At 43.6% G+C, this 15422-nt stretch overlaps 1 protein-coding gene across 4 annotated transcripts in view; it reads right to left on the reverse strand.

The window, feature by feature from the left end:
• The window catches only part of RNF19A (ring finger protein 19A, RBR E3 ubiquitin protein ligase), a 52418-nt gene extending 46171 nt beyond the window's left edge, over nt 1–6247 (reverse strand). For all 4 annotated transcript variants that reach the window (XM_054708517.1, XM_054708518.1, XM_054708519.1 and 1 more), the window contains exon 1: nt 6003–6247. The gene's annotated coding sequence lies outside the window, so the exon portion shown is untranslated. The remainder of the gene's footprint in view (nt 1–6002) is intronic.
• Nucleotides 6248–15422: the final 9175 nt, after the last annotated feature.

Below are 15422 nucleotides of genomic sequence, written 5' to 3' on the forward strand. Positions count from 1 at the left end.
AATACAAGATGCTTGAACAGCCTAGCTACCTCTCTTGATTCTGTATGTTACAAGAGCATAGTGTATTGATTATGCATTGTAACTGATTCCAATGTGAGAGGTAACAGGATCCCCATATGCAGCAATCTCTTGGGGTGTTTATTCCTTTTGTTTTTATTCTGAGACTCATTATGACAAGTTACTAATAATGAAGAAAAAACCTCCTTGTAATAATCTTTAGTAGTTGAGCGTTTCAAAGATATAATTTATATTAATCCAGTGAAATAGATAGCACATTCTTCCTCATTTTATATTCAGGGTGAGTGAGGCACAGTCATTTTGGGGAAGTTGTAAAACTGAGAGAAGTCAGGTATCCTGATAGTCAATTCAACTAAGTAATTCCAGTTAAATGACATATGCCCTTCTGTATTTGGTCTCAAAAGACATGTCAATCAGTTAGAAAAAGAGTATCAAAAGACAAAGAAAAAGCTTTCTGTAGAAAGGAAAAACATTTCACACAAAATGCCCCTAGAGCTATGCTGCCCAGTGTACACACTTACTGATTGAAGACTTAGTATGAATAAAAGAACATTGCCCTGGCAGGTGTGGCTCAGTTGATTGAAGCATTGTCCAGTACAAAAGGTGGCAGGTTCAGTTCCCAGTCAGGGCACATACTCAGGTTGTGGGTACATGCGGAAGGCAGCCAACCCATGTTTCTGTCTCACATTGATGTTTTTCTTTCTCTCTCAAATCAATTTAAAAAAGAGAAAGACTGTAAAGTCATTCATTAATACACCTTGATATAACAGTTTGAATATGCTGGGTTAAATAATTATGAAAATTAATTTCACCTATTTCTTTATTTTTTAATGTGACGTAGAAAACCTTAGATTACATTTATGACTCATACTAGAGGCCCAGTGCACGAAATTTGTGCACTGGGCGGGAGGGGGGCGGTCCCTCAGCCAGGCCTGCACCCTCTGGCAGTCTGGGACCCCTTGCTCATTACCTCCCACCTGCTCACTGCTCCTTATGCTAGGCTTGCCGCTTCTTAGCGCTGCTCCTCCTGTAGGAGTGCACTGACCACCAGGGGGCAGCTCCTGCATTGAGCGTCTGCCCGGGTCTTCAGTGCGCATCATAGCAACCGGTCGTTCTGCCATAAAGGTCGCTTAGGCTTTTATTATATAGATTATATACATAACATAGAGCAAGTTATGAAGTAGATACTTTACATTATATAGGCTTTACTCAGTTAGCAAATACTTATTCAACACCTATTATGGTCAGGCTGTATGTTAAGACCTTAAGAGTGAACAAAGAGAATGGTCCCTGCCATAATAGAGTTTATATTATCACCTACACTTCTATGGCACATTTCACATACATTATCTCATTTGTGATAATGCATAATAATTTAATTTAGGATGTATTATTCTGCTATATAATATTTATCTAGAAGCCTAACACTATCACATTCCCAATAGCTTCTCCTGGTTTCTTTATTTCTTTTTTAAATATATTTTTACTGATTTCAGATGGGAAGGGAGAGAGAAAGAGAAATAGAAACATCAATGATGAGAAAGAATCATTGATCAGCTGCCTCCTGCCTCCTGGGGATCAAGCCTGCAACCCAGGCAATATGCCCTGACTGGGAATTGAACTGTGACCTCCTGGTTGATAGGTCAATGCTCAAACACTGTGCTACACCCCTTGGGCTTCTCCTGGTTTCTTGCTCCTTGCCTCTAGCTAATTTGCTCCCTCTTATGGCTCACCTCTGCCTGAGTGTCTGTCTCATCACCTGGCAACCTGCCTTTCAGGGGTCTCCAGAGAAGGGCAGAGATTGAAAATATTAAGTGTACATAATTTTAAGGGGCTAACTCCAGTTTTTTGGACCCAAGACTGAGTTTTGAAGTTTCTTCTGGGCTTAAAGAAACTAGGGGATTTTGAACAGGCTTTTGCTTCATAATTCAATGTACAAACTTATTTGAGAACTAAAACAACTCATCAGTTTTGTCCTGCTAAGGCATTCACATGTGAAAACTCTCCCAAACAGGATTTCAAAAGGGACTTTCTCAAAAGGTGCTAATTTTCCCCACTTTAATACAGAAAGTATTACTGACATATAATAGGTATTGAGAAACAAAATTTAGTACCCAACTTATAAACACCCAAAATGATTTCATTGCCATTTTTGGTTGAAGTCTACCATCTGAAATACAGATGTGTTTAGCAAAAGCCTACTAACCGTCAATCTTTAGCTGTGCAGGTATGGTTACATAGTTGTTTTAAGGCTATACATCTTCTGCCAGCTAACAAAGAACTGACATTTTATGACTTAAAAAAAAAAAAAAAAAGCCAAAGAAAAATAGTAACTACTCCTGATTGGAGAAACAAAATCACCTAAGGAAAATTTAACTGTTCTTTATAAGTAATCAGATTAATAATGTTGCAGTTTGCTAAAAAGGAGAATCAACCCAAAATCTTTAAGCTAAAGTTATTTCATATTTGATCATGGGTCCTTTCAGACCAGCATTAAACTCTACTAGTGCTAGTTTGCCAAATACAATAGAATGTGCAATCAAATATAAATTTAGAAATTCGACTTTTCTTCAGCCCCAAATGACCCAATTTTTATATGGGCCTCCAACAATCAAAGAGCATATAGCTTAGTCAGCATGAAATCAGCCAGTGACAATCAATTGTCACTTTTTAGTAACATCAGAAAACAAACAAAAAACATCCCACAATTCTCTAGCATTTCCTTTATAAACTGAGTGAAGAAGAAATATAAGGAGGGAATTCAGGTGTATATGCCCTTACTCTATCCCCTGCACATGATTAGGGACTTTTATATGTTCTCACAAATATTTATCTTCCCTCTCACTCTTGAAAAACTGAGAAAATTACATTTTTCAATACTCCGTGCCCTCCAAATTAAAAGAAAAAAGGGGGGAGTAAGGGGTGTTATGGTTAGAAACCAAAGAATTTCTGTGATAAATCTAAATACGTGTTTAAGATAAAATAAGAGCCTGGTATAATATACAAAATTCTTTCAAATGTTAAAAAAGTTTGCTTCAAATTACCTGTAACTAATGCCATCTAACAACCCCATAAAAACAAATAACATCTTTCAATCTGATCCCATTAAAGAGAGGTGACCCCAGTCCTGGCCAGTGTGGCTTGGAGTGTCGTCTTATACACCAAAAGGTGGCAGGTTCAATTCCCGGTCAGGGCACATACCCAAGTTTCGGGTTTGATTCCTAGTTCTTTTTTTTTTTTCCTCTCTCGATCTAAAAAAATACATTAAAAATATTTTTAAAAAAGAGAGGTGACCCCAAGTGCTTTACATTCACAACTGCAAAAGTATTACTTTGTGACTCCCCTATATCTCAAATTTGTAAAATGCATTTATTTCCTACTAAGCTACTGAGGTATCTTTAAAAGCATATACTAATATGGTTTCATTTAGTCAAGTAAAAAGGCACCCAAAATTCTATAGATCACACCAAAATAAAAGATTCCCACACTGGCTAGATGACAGTGAAATACACTCTTCTTTATACATATAAACTCTCTCAATTGATGCATCCATCAAATGAAGCAACAGTGCTTCAAGTAGCTACTATTTGGAGACTAGAAATTGGGTTGTGTTTCAACTCCTAAAATAATGTTGTAGTTTGTTTGTTTTTAATTTATCTTTATTACTGAAAGTATTACAGATGTCCCCTTTTCCCCCCATTGGCCCCCTCCATCCCAAAACCCACCCCTAGGCCTTCACCACACTATTGCAGTGTCCTCAGGCCATGCATATATGCATATAAAGTCCCCCATTTAATCCCTGCCTTCCCACTGAGATTCATCAGTCTGTAGCATGCTTCCATGTCTCAGGATCTATTTTGTGCATCAGTTTATTTTGTTCATTAGATTCTAATATTGCACTTTTAAAAGTTAATCATACAGGAATCCTCTGGGAAGAGATACTGAAAAAATACACTAACATTAGTTGCCAAATGCCATTTTTTTTTCTCAAAAGGACACCTTGAGGTGACATTAAATAGTTCCCATAGCCCTAGCTGCTTTGGCTCAGTGGATAGAGCATCGGCCTGGGGACTGAAGAGTCCTGGGTTTGATTCCTGGGTCAGGGGCACATGCCCAGGTTGCAGGCTGGATCCCCAGTAGGGGGCATGCAGGAAGCAGCCAATCAATGATTCTCTATCATCATTGATGTTTGTATCTCTCTCTCCCTTCCTCTCTGAAATCAATAAAAATACATTTAAAAATAATAGTTCCCAAAGACACATTAAATTTACATTTCAGTAATAAAAAGGAGAATATTAAACTAACAAAAGTTTTAATTATTGTTGCACAATTTGGTTTCTGTCCTAAGACTTAATTCTAAACCTTTAACCACGTAGCAAGGAAAGAACATTTGAAAATAAGAGTTAATAGATCAGCACCACTTTCTAAATAGAGAGAAATATTTACATCTTGATTCAGGTCAGACAGCTGGGCGTTAAGGAAGCATAAATAGACAAACATGGTAACAATAGCTTGAGTTATAAGCAGAAGTAGAAAGATTTCGCATTAAGATAAGGACAAAATTGAAAATGAAGGTTAGGAATACGGTCAGACTTCATATCATCAGAAGGGTCAAGAAATCAAGTTAAAATAATATAAATAAATAGATAACCATGGTCTTAGCCGCAAAAAGTGAAAGGGGGGAAGAAAAGATCACAAACATGTTAAGGGAACCAGTCACAGGAAAGGGTTGCTTTATGCCTCCACTGTTTACTAAAACTGTCATTTCCAGCCAACCTGGGTTTGAAAACTGCAGCGGCACTTAAACGCTGTCCTTTCCAACGTCAACAAAACATAACATTCTGCATATTTTGAATAATAAATGTCAACCAGAATAAGCAGCGTTCGTATATTTCTACGTCCAAGGAGCAATGGGGAAAAAAAATAAGACCTTTCTAAATTTTTTTTATTTTTATTTTTTGTAAACAGAGGGGTAGGGAGTGAGATCGATCGGTTGCCTCCCATATGTTCCCCTACAGGGGATCGAACGCCCGCAACCTGGTAGGTGCCCTAACGGGGAATCCAGACAACATTCAACCAACTGAGCCACCGCGGCCAGGGCAAGGCCTTTCTTTCTCCCATTTATAGCCTTAACCACTGTCTCCCCTTCTTTCTTTTCTTACTGCCCTTGTCGCAGGTTGACTGAACCCTAAACTTCTTCCCATGAAGGGACGGGCAAAGAACAATGGTAGAAGGGAACTCGGATGACAGGGGGAAATGCGAATTAAAAATAGCGGCATTCCTTGCTGCGTGAAGGCTGGGAACTCCCTGAAGGTTTGGCATGAGGGAGACAATCCTGATGGACCCCCCCCCTATGAACACCTACTTGAACCCCAAGACTGCACCCTTTTCGTTGGTGCAATGTCTGCTCGGGAAGGGCTGGGCAGTCTTCCCGCAGGGAGCCTTCCCGGGTGCATGCCTCCCTCCCCCTCGGGCCCCCGCAGCAGGAGCGGGGGGCGCAGGCCCCGGCTCCGAATTTGCAGCCAGGCCCGGAAACGGGTCCCGTTAGAGCCGATTTCACCCGTCAGGAATGCGCTCCGCCCCCGCCGCCCGCGGTGTCCCCCCCGCTCCAGGGGCCGGGGCAGTGCCGAGGGGAGCGCCGCCCCGGCCCGTCCCCACACCGCCGGCCGGCCGCCTCCGGACGGCCCCGGACGGGCTCGGGCGGCTCCCACGCTCCGCCCCGGGCCGCGGCCACCCGGGCGCCAACGCAGGGCCGGGCGCGGCGGACGCGGAACCAGACCGAGGCCTGACCCCGGGCCAGCGCCGGCCCCAGCCCCGCGCCGAGCCCAAGACGGGGCGCCTCTCCCGAGGCATTTCCGAATCCATTTCCGAGCCGGGGAGGGGCGCGGAGGCAGCCGGGGCCGGGGCGCCGCGGCTCGGAAACGGGAGCCGCCCCTGCCCTCCCGCTCCCGGGCGTATCCTCCTCCGCTCGTGCCCTCCCGTACCTTCAACTCCTCCGGGAGGCGGGCGCGGGGTGCGGGCCAGCAGGCCCCTCTCGCGGCGGCGGCGGCAGAGCAGGAGGAAGTATGGAGGAGGGTCCCGCAGACCCGCCGAGGCGCCTCTCAGCCGGGGCGGGGGCTGCGGGGGACGGAGAGGAGGGGTCCCGACGGCCGCTTTCCCCAACTCCTCCTCCGCACTTCTGTCTCAACGGCCGTTCCCGGGAACCAGCGCCGCAACTGCCATTCTCCCCCGCCCGCCCGCCCAGCCTCCGCCCCCGCTGTCCCCGCCCCCTGCGCCCCCCGCCCCCGCCGCGCCCCACCCCGCCCCGTCCCGCCGCGCCGCCCGCGTGCCTACGTCATGGCGTCACGCCCACCCGGCCGGAGCGGGCGGTGTAGGGTGCAGCCGCGCAATACTCGCGCGCGTTCGCCCCGCGCGGGTGCGGGGACGCCCCGCCTGCGACCCGGGGTCCCGGGGTCCCGGAGCGCGGCCCCCGCCAGCAGCTCGCCCGGAGCCGGCGGCTGCCCAGGCGCTGAAGGAAGATGCCGGACTTGGGGGTTTCGCACGCCATTACGTGTTCGTTCCTCTGGCCGCCGGGTTCCCTGCTCGATGGGCAGCTCCGGGAGACGGGGGGGCCGGGACGGTGCAGCGAGTCCTGCCGCTGTCCGCCCGGGAAGGTCCCCCCCCCCCCCGGGAGTGGGGGCGCGCCCCCGCCCGCGCTCGGTTAGTGTCACTTAGACCTCAGTCTTCCGCGGGGGCTGCGAGGAGCAGCCCGGAGCCACAACTTAACACCCTCCGGGAGGGCTCGGAGAATATTTTCCGCTGGCTTTTTTTTTTTTTCTTTTCTTTCCTAATTTCACAAAGTCATTTAAGTATTGAGAATTCATAGTTCAGTTCTTAATTGATACATTCGGAATGACTTTAGCTTTGTTGCATCCCCTCATATTCTTTTTTAAAAAATATATATATTTTTTATTGATCTCAGGAAAGGAGAGGAAAAGAGAGAGAGAGAGAGAAACATCAATAATGAGAGAATCATTGATTGGCTGCCTCCTGCACACCCCACCCTGGGCCCACAACCTGGGCATGTCCCGGACCTGGGAATTGAACCCGTGACCTCCTGGGTTCATAGGTCCATGCTCAACCACTGAGCAACACGAGCTGGGCCACCCCCTTGTATTCTTTACTAGTTAAGCCAGTTCATGTCCCCTTTGAATTTTTTAACCCAAGCATGACCTTGCAATCAGTTCTTAGTTGAAGAAATACTCAGTCCAGACCTGGTCCCTTCCTTCCTAGTTTATTTCTCTTCAAGATTTAAATTTACTCTTCCTTGGAATACTGAGAAACGGAATGTGATAGATGCTGGACAGAATGTCCTTTTGCCATCTGTTACTTAACTAAATATATCACCCTTTTGGTCTTTGTGTTAGTGTGTCTAATTTAAATCAGAAACAAGCCAAGGAATCATGGTCTTTCAGATGGTACTGGGTGTCTTTGGTAACCCAGTAAATGTTTACCAGTTAGAAAACTAAACAAGCTAGGCAATTGAAGTATCTTTAACCACGAAACTTAAAGGAAGTAATGATGGGCATGTTTATTTTCATGTATGGGACGTTTTTAAGCTGTTAGACGTACATTCCTTTAAAATGCTATTTGAAGGCTGCCAGCAGTTTAATCAAAGGGCTAGTTTAAGCCGAAAGGTAGTACAAGAATAGTAATTTAAATGGATTTATGGAACAGTACTCATACATAATGTAATCCTTCTTGAAAATATGTCAACATGTTGAACAACGTTTCAGCACAGATGGGGCCTGGGCTTGGAAGGGGGTTTTGAGGAAAGAGGCTGGGCTGGGTGGGCGTGGCCTGGCACACTGTGCAATCGTCATGTTTTCCAGGATGCCTCTTCCTGCTTGTCTTCTTGAGAAGTAGAGGGATTTCCTACTCTTCACTGAGGCCACGTGGATCTATGAAGAAACAAATCTATAGAACATCTCCGCTTGAATCCCCAAAGGCACCTCAAACTTGGTCTGTCCAAGACAGAATTTAGGTTTTTCTCCAAACTTGCCTGTCTCATTCACCCAGGCCCAAGCCAGAAATCTAGGATTTCCCCCCAGGGAACCCTCCCTTTGGCCACTTCCAATTCAAAATTAGCCACCATGTCCTACTCACGATACATTCTAAACATCCCTGCACTCACGCTGCTAATGGTTTCCACGTTGGCTGCTGCACATAGAATACGTGGCGGAGCTTTTAAAAATCCTGATGCCCAGGCGACGTCCACCAGTTGAATCCGAATCTCTGAGGATGGTCCACAGGCGTCAGTGTTTTTAAGAGTCACTCCCCAGGTGATTCCCATGCACAGCCAAGGTTGAAAACCACTGCTACTGCCTCATCATTTCCCACGGGATGACTGCAAACGCATAATAATTGGCCCCTGGTGCCTTCATTCTTGGCGGCCTTCTCCATTCTTCCTCTATTCTAATCCACTCGACATTAATTTAATAAATACTGATTCAGTACCTGGTATGTTGGAGAGACAGGTTTGTTGTTCTAGGCACTGGGAATACAGTAATGAAAAAGACAGTCTTTGTTTCTGCTCTTATGGAGCTTACATTCTAGGGGGCGGGGGTGTTGGTTGGGAGAGGCAGAAACCAGGTAGGCTGTTACTTTAGTGCAGGGGTCCTCAAACTTTTTAAACAGGGGGCCAGTTCACTGTCCCTCAGACCGTTGGAGGGCCGGACTATAGTTTAAAAAAAAATCTGAACAAATTCCTATGCACACTGCACATATCTTATTTTGAAGTAAAAACACAAAACGGCAGAAACACCCGCATGTGGCCCGCGGGCCATAGTTTGAGGACGCCTGCTTTAGTGTCTCAAACTGAAGTGCACTCCGCTGACATTTGAGCTGTGTCCTCCAAGACAAGAACAAGGCAAACAAGAGATGGGGAAGGCAGACGGAATAGCAGGTGCAAAGGTCCTAGCAAGGCAAACTTGCCAAGTTCGGGCAGCTAGAGGCTGAAGTAAAGTAAGAGGGAATACAAATGGCACGGGGTTAGAGAGATGGAGTCATTACTAAAGACCTTTTAAAGTTATGATAAGCAGAATTCTAAATAGTTGGTATGATGTGTGATTGACGTACCTTTGCAAAGGATCACCCTGGCCCTAGCTGGTTTGTTCAGTGATTAGCGTCAGCTGTGGACTAAAGGGTTGCGTGTTCAATTCTGGTCAAGGGCACATACCTTGTACCTTATGGTTGCAGGCTCAATCCTGGCTCTGGCTGGAGCACCTGCAGGAGGCAACCAATCAATGTGCCCCTCTCTCTCTCTCTCTCTCTCTCTCTCTCTCTCTCTCTCTCTCTCTCTCTCTCTCTCTGTCTCTCCCCTCCCCTCCCCCCCTTCTACTTTCTAAAAATCAATGTAAAAAACATCCTCCAGTGAGGATTAACAACAACAGCAACAAAAGGATCACTCTGTTTGCTTTGTGGATCAGATTGTGGGAGAACAAGAGTGGACGGAAGCAGGAAGACCAGTTAGGAGGCTACTGCAAGAATCCAGGAAAGAAATCATAGTTCTTTGGCCCAAGATGGAGACAGAAGTGGATGGTTTCGGTATTTGTTTTAGAGGCAGACTCTGTAAGGCTGTGTGAAAGAGAACAATAGGGTTACAATAATAGCTATTCTTCATTGAGTACATAGCCCATGTCAGGAACTGTTCTAAGTGCTTTATAAATATTAAGCCATTTAATTGTCATAAGAATCCTAAAAGGTAGGTGCTATTATTATCCCTTCAACACATTAGGATCTGAAGCTCCAGATCCTAAGTCATTTGCTCAAGTCTTGTAGTTGGTAAGTGGCAGAGCTGGGATTTGGACCATACAGGCAGCCTGGCTCTGGAGCTCAGACTCTTCTCCCACCCCTTCCCGACCCCTCCATTGGTGTCACAAAGTGTGAATTTCTTCAGCCACATCAAGTTTTTGTGGTACCATACATCCTCTCTCCTTTCTCCTGTCGTTTCTTCTTCTTTCTTCCTACTTTCTTCTTCCTCCTCCTCCTCCTCTTCTGCCTGGCTCAGTTACATTAACCTTTGCTTGTTCTTACAGGTTAAGTCAATCCACAGTAATCCTGTAACTCACCTCTATAATTTGCTGTGTAAAGTACTTCATTGTTATGTGTAGGTCTCTCCCACTAAACTTTGAAGGCGAGGAACTTAATGCCAAGGAAAGAGCAAGGAAGCAAGCAAAGAAATCTAGCCATGCCCACATGGCACGCCTTCCGTAAACATCGGGAGACACAAAAATGGTAAAGCGTTGTCCCTGTTCTCAAGGAGCTTGTAAACTTGGCAGAGGAACAGACACATAGAAAATCACTCTAATACGAGGACCAAAAGTCTGATAGATACATGTTACAGGAACACTGGATAGGATATTGGTGGCAGGAAGCTGTGCCTGGAGTTGGTTTCGCTGGGGAAAAAATGCAACCGGGAGTTGGAGCTTGGGGCCTTTATTCCCACAGTCATTTCATGTGGTTTGGGGAGGCAGTCTTGGGACCTCATCCAGGAAGACCTGGGAGATTCTCAGTTGGCAGAGTTGACTCACTGGAATGTGCTACTTCCTGGCCACTCACCCTTACCCATCATTACGTAAATAAATTTACTGAGGTCCAAGTTGGTTCGTTTTCTTTCTGGCAGCGTCATAGGAATTTCTTCTTATACAGTTCTCTCCCTTTTCTCCTCTACGAGGTTTCAGCATTTAGGTTCTAGCTGTGGGGCCGTGGGAAAGTTACAGAACTCCTGTGACCCACCATGTTGGGCCCAGTGTATAAAGATGTGAAGGCTGTGCCCTGTTACCACAGGACATGCCACAGACACAGATCACGCATGGTGCCCTGTGGATGTGCTTCACACGCCCCGCCATGAAATAGGGGTAAAAACAGTACCCACCACATTGGGTGGTTCTCAGGACTACATGAGTAAATGCAGGTACAGTAGTTAGGCTGGGCCGTAGTAAATCACCAATAATTGTTAGCTACTGTTATTACGAGGTAAAGAGAAGCTTGCTTGAGTGGGAGTTATCCCACCTAAGAGTTTTTAAATGAGCTCATTTATATCTCTTGGGTGGTTCTCTCAATTGTTAGGACCTCATAGGGCAGTGGTCGGCAAACTGCAGCTCTCGAGCCACATGCGGCTCTTTGGCCCCTTGAGTGTGGCTCTTCCACAAAATACCACGACCTGGGCGAGTCTATTTTGAAGAAGTGGCGTTAGAAGAAGTTTAAAAACTTTGGCTCTCAAAAGAAATTTCAATCGTTGTACTGTTGATACTTGGCTCTGTTGACTAATGAGTTTGCCGACCACTGTGCTAGGGAATCTGGAGAGGAGAGGCCTTTTCTCTTTCAAATCGAGAACCAAGGTCCCTCAATGGAAAAATCCTTCAGGTGGCTGAAGGCTGAGCTTCTCTGATCATCCACATATTCCCCCTGCTCCATCTCTCACACCCCTTTCCACAGGAGAACCGGCACTATATCCTCCCCAAAGCCGGCCCAACACACTCCTTCTTGTAGGGAGGTTAGATTCTCTCTAAGGGCTATATGATCAGGTAGTGTTTCGTGTTTCTCAAAGTGTAGGCTAGAGCCATTATTACCAGAACCACCTGGAGTGTTCGTTAAAGTAGATTTCTGGGTTCCATCTCAGACTAACAATCATTAGCTATGGGGCTGGGATACTGGAATCTAGTTTCTAACAAGCTCTCCGGATCATTCATATCACTTGTTTGAGAACTACAACGTAAGTACTGTAGCCATTATGATAATGTCCCAGTTTTAAGCAGTTTCCTTCCCCTAGATCCCTCACTGGGCCTTTCAGAAAAGAGGGTGTCTGTCTCCTCTTCATGGGATCCATCCAATTACATACAACCTATCCTCCCTGCTCCCTTCCATTATCCAGAAGTGACATTGCCTTTAACCTTCTCTTGATAAAGACTGGATCCTCAGGTCACCATTACCCATTGATTACTCCAGTCTTTCTTGATTACCTTCCCTGTTTGGCTGACTCAGGAACAAGCCTACCCTGTGCTGGTGACCTGGGCCAGAAACCCCAAGAGTCCCCCTATAGCTATAGCGAGCTGGGTAGACTCACTCCATGTTGGAGGGAGAGGTTTGGCTGACTAGGTCCACAGTGGTGGATGCACTGGGAGCAGGGTATCAGTGGGTGATGAGCAAGCACTTAGAGTGACCAAATGGCCCAATGTGCACAGGACAGTCCTGGCTTTACCAGTGGGGGCCTAATTATTAATAGTACCCCCTTTCCCTCTCAAAGGGTCCTGGGTTAGATGATAAATTATATGGTCATTCTGGTAATGGCCCCCATGTCAAGACAAACAGTTGCAATGCTGTAGCCCTGGACTGTGCCTAGACCACTCCCTTCCCAATCCCCTGACGTGTCTTCTTCCTCTCCTCAGATTTCCTTAATGAATTCACTTTGGTCTATTACTTTGGGCCTTCATTAAGGGATTTATAAGAAAGTGCCATGGAGTTTGTGACTATAATACTCTCTCTCGCAATATCTGGAAAATATTTTTCCTTGGTTTTAGCACCTGATACAGTTATTTCCCTTGTTTATTATCTCTCTTGTTTTTGTCTTCTGAATACGTAATTGTGGAACTAAGAGTATTTCCCTTGGTTGTGAGAAAGCTTAGAGCCATATATGTGGCCTTCCGGTCTGTGTATAAGATCAAACAGGATGCAATTTATATACTTAACTCACTCCTGGCTTAAATTCTGTTTCCATTCCTTCACTAACTTCAGATTTTATTTTCCTGGCGCTATATTATATGTATCTGTAACCCATCTGTTACCCTTTTTGAAGCAAGACAGGTATCAAAAAAAATGTGTATGAACACATGCCCACAAACAAACTGGTCCTGACTGCTAGTTATATAATGGAAAGGGATTATTTTTAAATGTACACAAAGAATAATTTTCTCACTTACAAAATATAGTTTTAAACAAATGAATAACACTTACGTAATACTGGATTTAGCTTTCCGCATTATTCTCTAGAAAGTGAAAAGATTCCAAGCAAAAGCAAACAAGAGATTAGGTTAATTTTCAAGCTGGGGTATTTTTAGATATGACCTAGAACCTTACACCAAATAATGTAATGAAGTACGTTCACTATTGAAATCACGTAGCCTAATTAGGCAGCATTCAGGCTGTCACCTTCACAATGAAATCCTGTGCTGTTGGAGAGGAAGGCAGATTAGGGAATCTGAACATAACGATGACCCATGAACAGGAGTCCTTGGTGAGAAGTGTGTGGCCTCTAACAGTCTCTAGACAACTGTTCTTCCTGATGATGCCTTGGTAATATTGTGGGGTCTTGGGGGCCAGTGCCCTGTGGTTTGCAGCTGACATAAAACCACATGACAAAATTCACCACAGTGAAATCACTGAGGAGTACGTTTTACAACTAGTTTACTTAGGAGGTTGCACTGAATACACAAGACTCAAAGCTGGATAGTCTATGGATGGTATACTAAGTTATTTTGTGAATAAATTGGGCATCTAGTTAAATCTGCTTCAAAAATTTACTCTAAATCTACAGAGATCATGTTTTATATAGTGATTTCTGCCCATTTTCAGCATGAATATACTCATTTGTCTTTCTTAAAATGGAAGTATTTTTTAAAAATAGAAAAACTTTCAGAGAATACGATAACAAACCCGTGTAACTTCTGAAAGAATAAATGTTAACATTTTCTCATATTTGCCTTATTTTTTTAAAGCAAAAGAAATGAGACCTACAGAATCGAAGCCTACTTTGTCTCTTCCCCAACCCATTCCCTTTCTCCCAAGGCAACTGTTATCGTGAACATTTTACCTTTCTGGTTCACATCCTTATTCTTTTACTACATAAGTATGTGTTCACAGATAACATATTTTGTTGTTTTATATTCTAAACATAGTTTTTACATAAATGTCAGTGTACCAAATGTATCATTCTACAGCTTTCTTTTTTTTTTCTTTACTCAAAATTGTTTTGAAGATACACCCATATTGATATGTGGAACTCTAGTTCATTCATTTTAAGTGCTATATAAGTGAGAATTCTTATACATTATCTCTTTTTACACATATGGGAGAGTTTCTCTAGCATACACACCTAGGAGCAAAATTACTGAAGAAACTCTTTAAAAGTTGAAAAAGACTATAACCCCTATTGTGGCCCTGCTCTGCTCTGATTCAACGGGTGAAAACTAAAGGTGTGCATTTGAATTCTCAGAGTCCTTCCAGGAAAAGGTCTAACATTATTAATACGGGCAAACCTCATGTTATTGAACTTTGCTTTATTGTGCTTCACAAATATTGTGTTTCATTAACATGGAGGTAAGAGCCTCCATCAGCAAAAATATTACAGCTCACTGAAAACTCAAATGATAGTTAGCATTTTTATCAATAAAGTGTTTTTTAAATTAAGGTATGTACTTTTTTTTTAGACATGGTGCTATCGTATATTTAATAGACTACAGCAGCAATTTTCAATGTTTTTAATCTCATGGCACACATAAACTACTTACTAAAATTCTGTAGCACACCAAAACATAAATATTTTTTGCTGACCTGATCAAAAAAGGTATAATTTTGATTGATTTACTAAAAAAAAAAATAACAATAGTAATTACCTACCCTTTTTGCTCCAAAGTGACTTTATAAAAACTCAGGTGCCTATGATGGTATATAAGGATTTCTGGTACCAAGAATTAACCAATCAGACACAACCTTATAATGCAACGCGACCAGTAAGATGCAACTCTATTATATGAACTATTTATTTATGTTTCAAGACAGGGCATTCACACTGGATGACTATTGTTGTGTTGACTGTTGTCGTTATTTTTATTTGACAATCTAAGGGAAAAGAGACCAGTATCCCAACTAAATAATCAGGTATTGCATGTTTTAAAAATTCTTGCTAGCTTTTGATCATACCAGTTGAAAATCACTGGACTATAGTATAATGTAAACATAACTTTTATATGCACTGGAAAACTAGAACAATTAGGACTTGCTTTATTGCAATAGTTGCTTTATTGTGGCAATTTGGAACCCGAGCCTCAATATCCCCAAGGTCTGCCTGTACAGAGAGATGAATGCTCATAGATCAAGGTCCCATTACATCTGTTTCCTCATCTTTACAATGAGAGTAATAAAAGTACCTCTTTCTTGGGACTTCTGTGAGAATTAGATACAATATTAACTATAAAGCATTTAGCAGAGTGCCTGGCATGTAGTAATAGCTTGGTGAATATTAGCTATTATCAAAAATGTTCATTTCAGATGAGTGGATATTGGTTTCACTCGCTTTTATTTGAAGATGGAGTGTCATAGAACAATAGAATTTTAAAGAAAATTATTCCTCCCTGTAATAACAATTT

This window comes from Eptesicus fuscus, chromosome 19 (genome assembly GCF_027574615.1).
Source record: "Eptesicus fuscus isolate TK198812 chromosome 19, DD_ASM_mEF_20220401, whole genome shotgun sequence".
Lineage (NCBI taxonomy): Eukaryota > Metazoa > Chordata > Mammalia > Chiroptera > Vespertilionidae > Eptesicus > Eptesicus fuscus.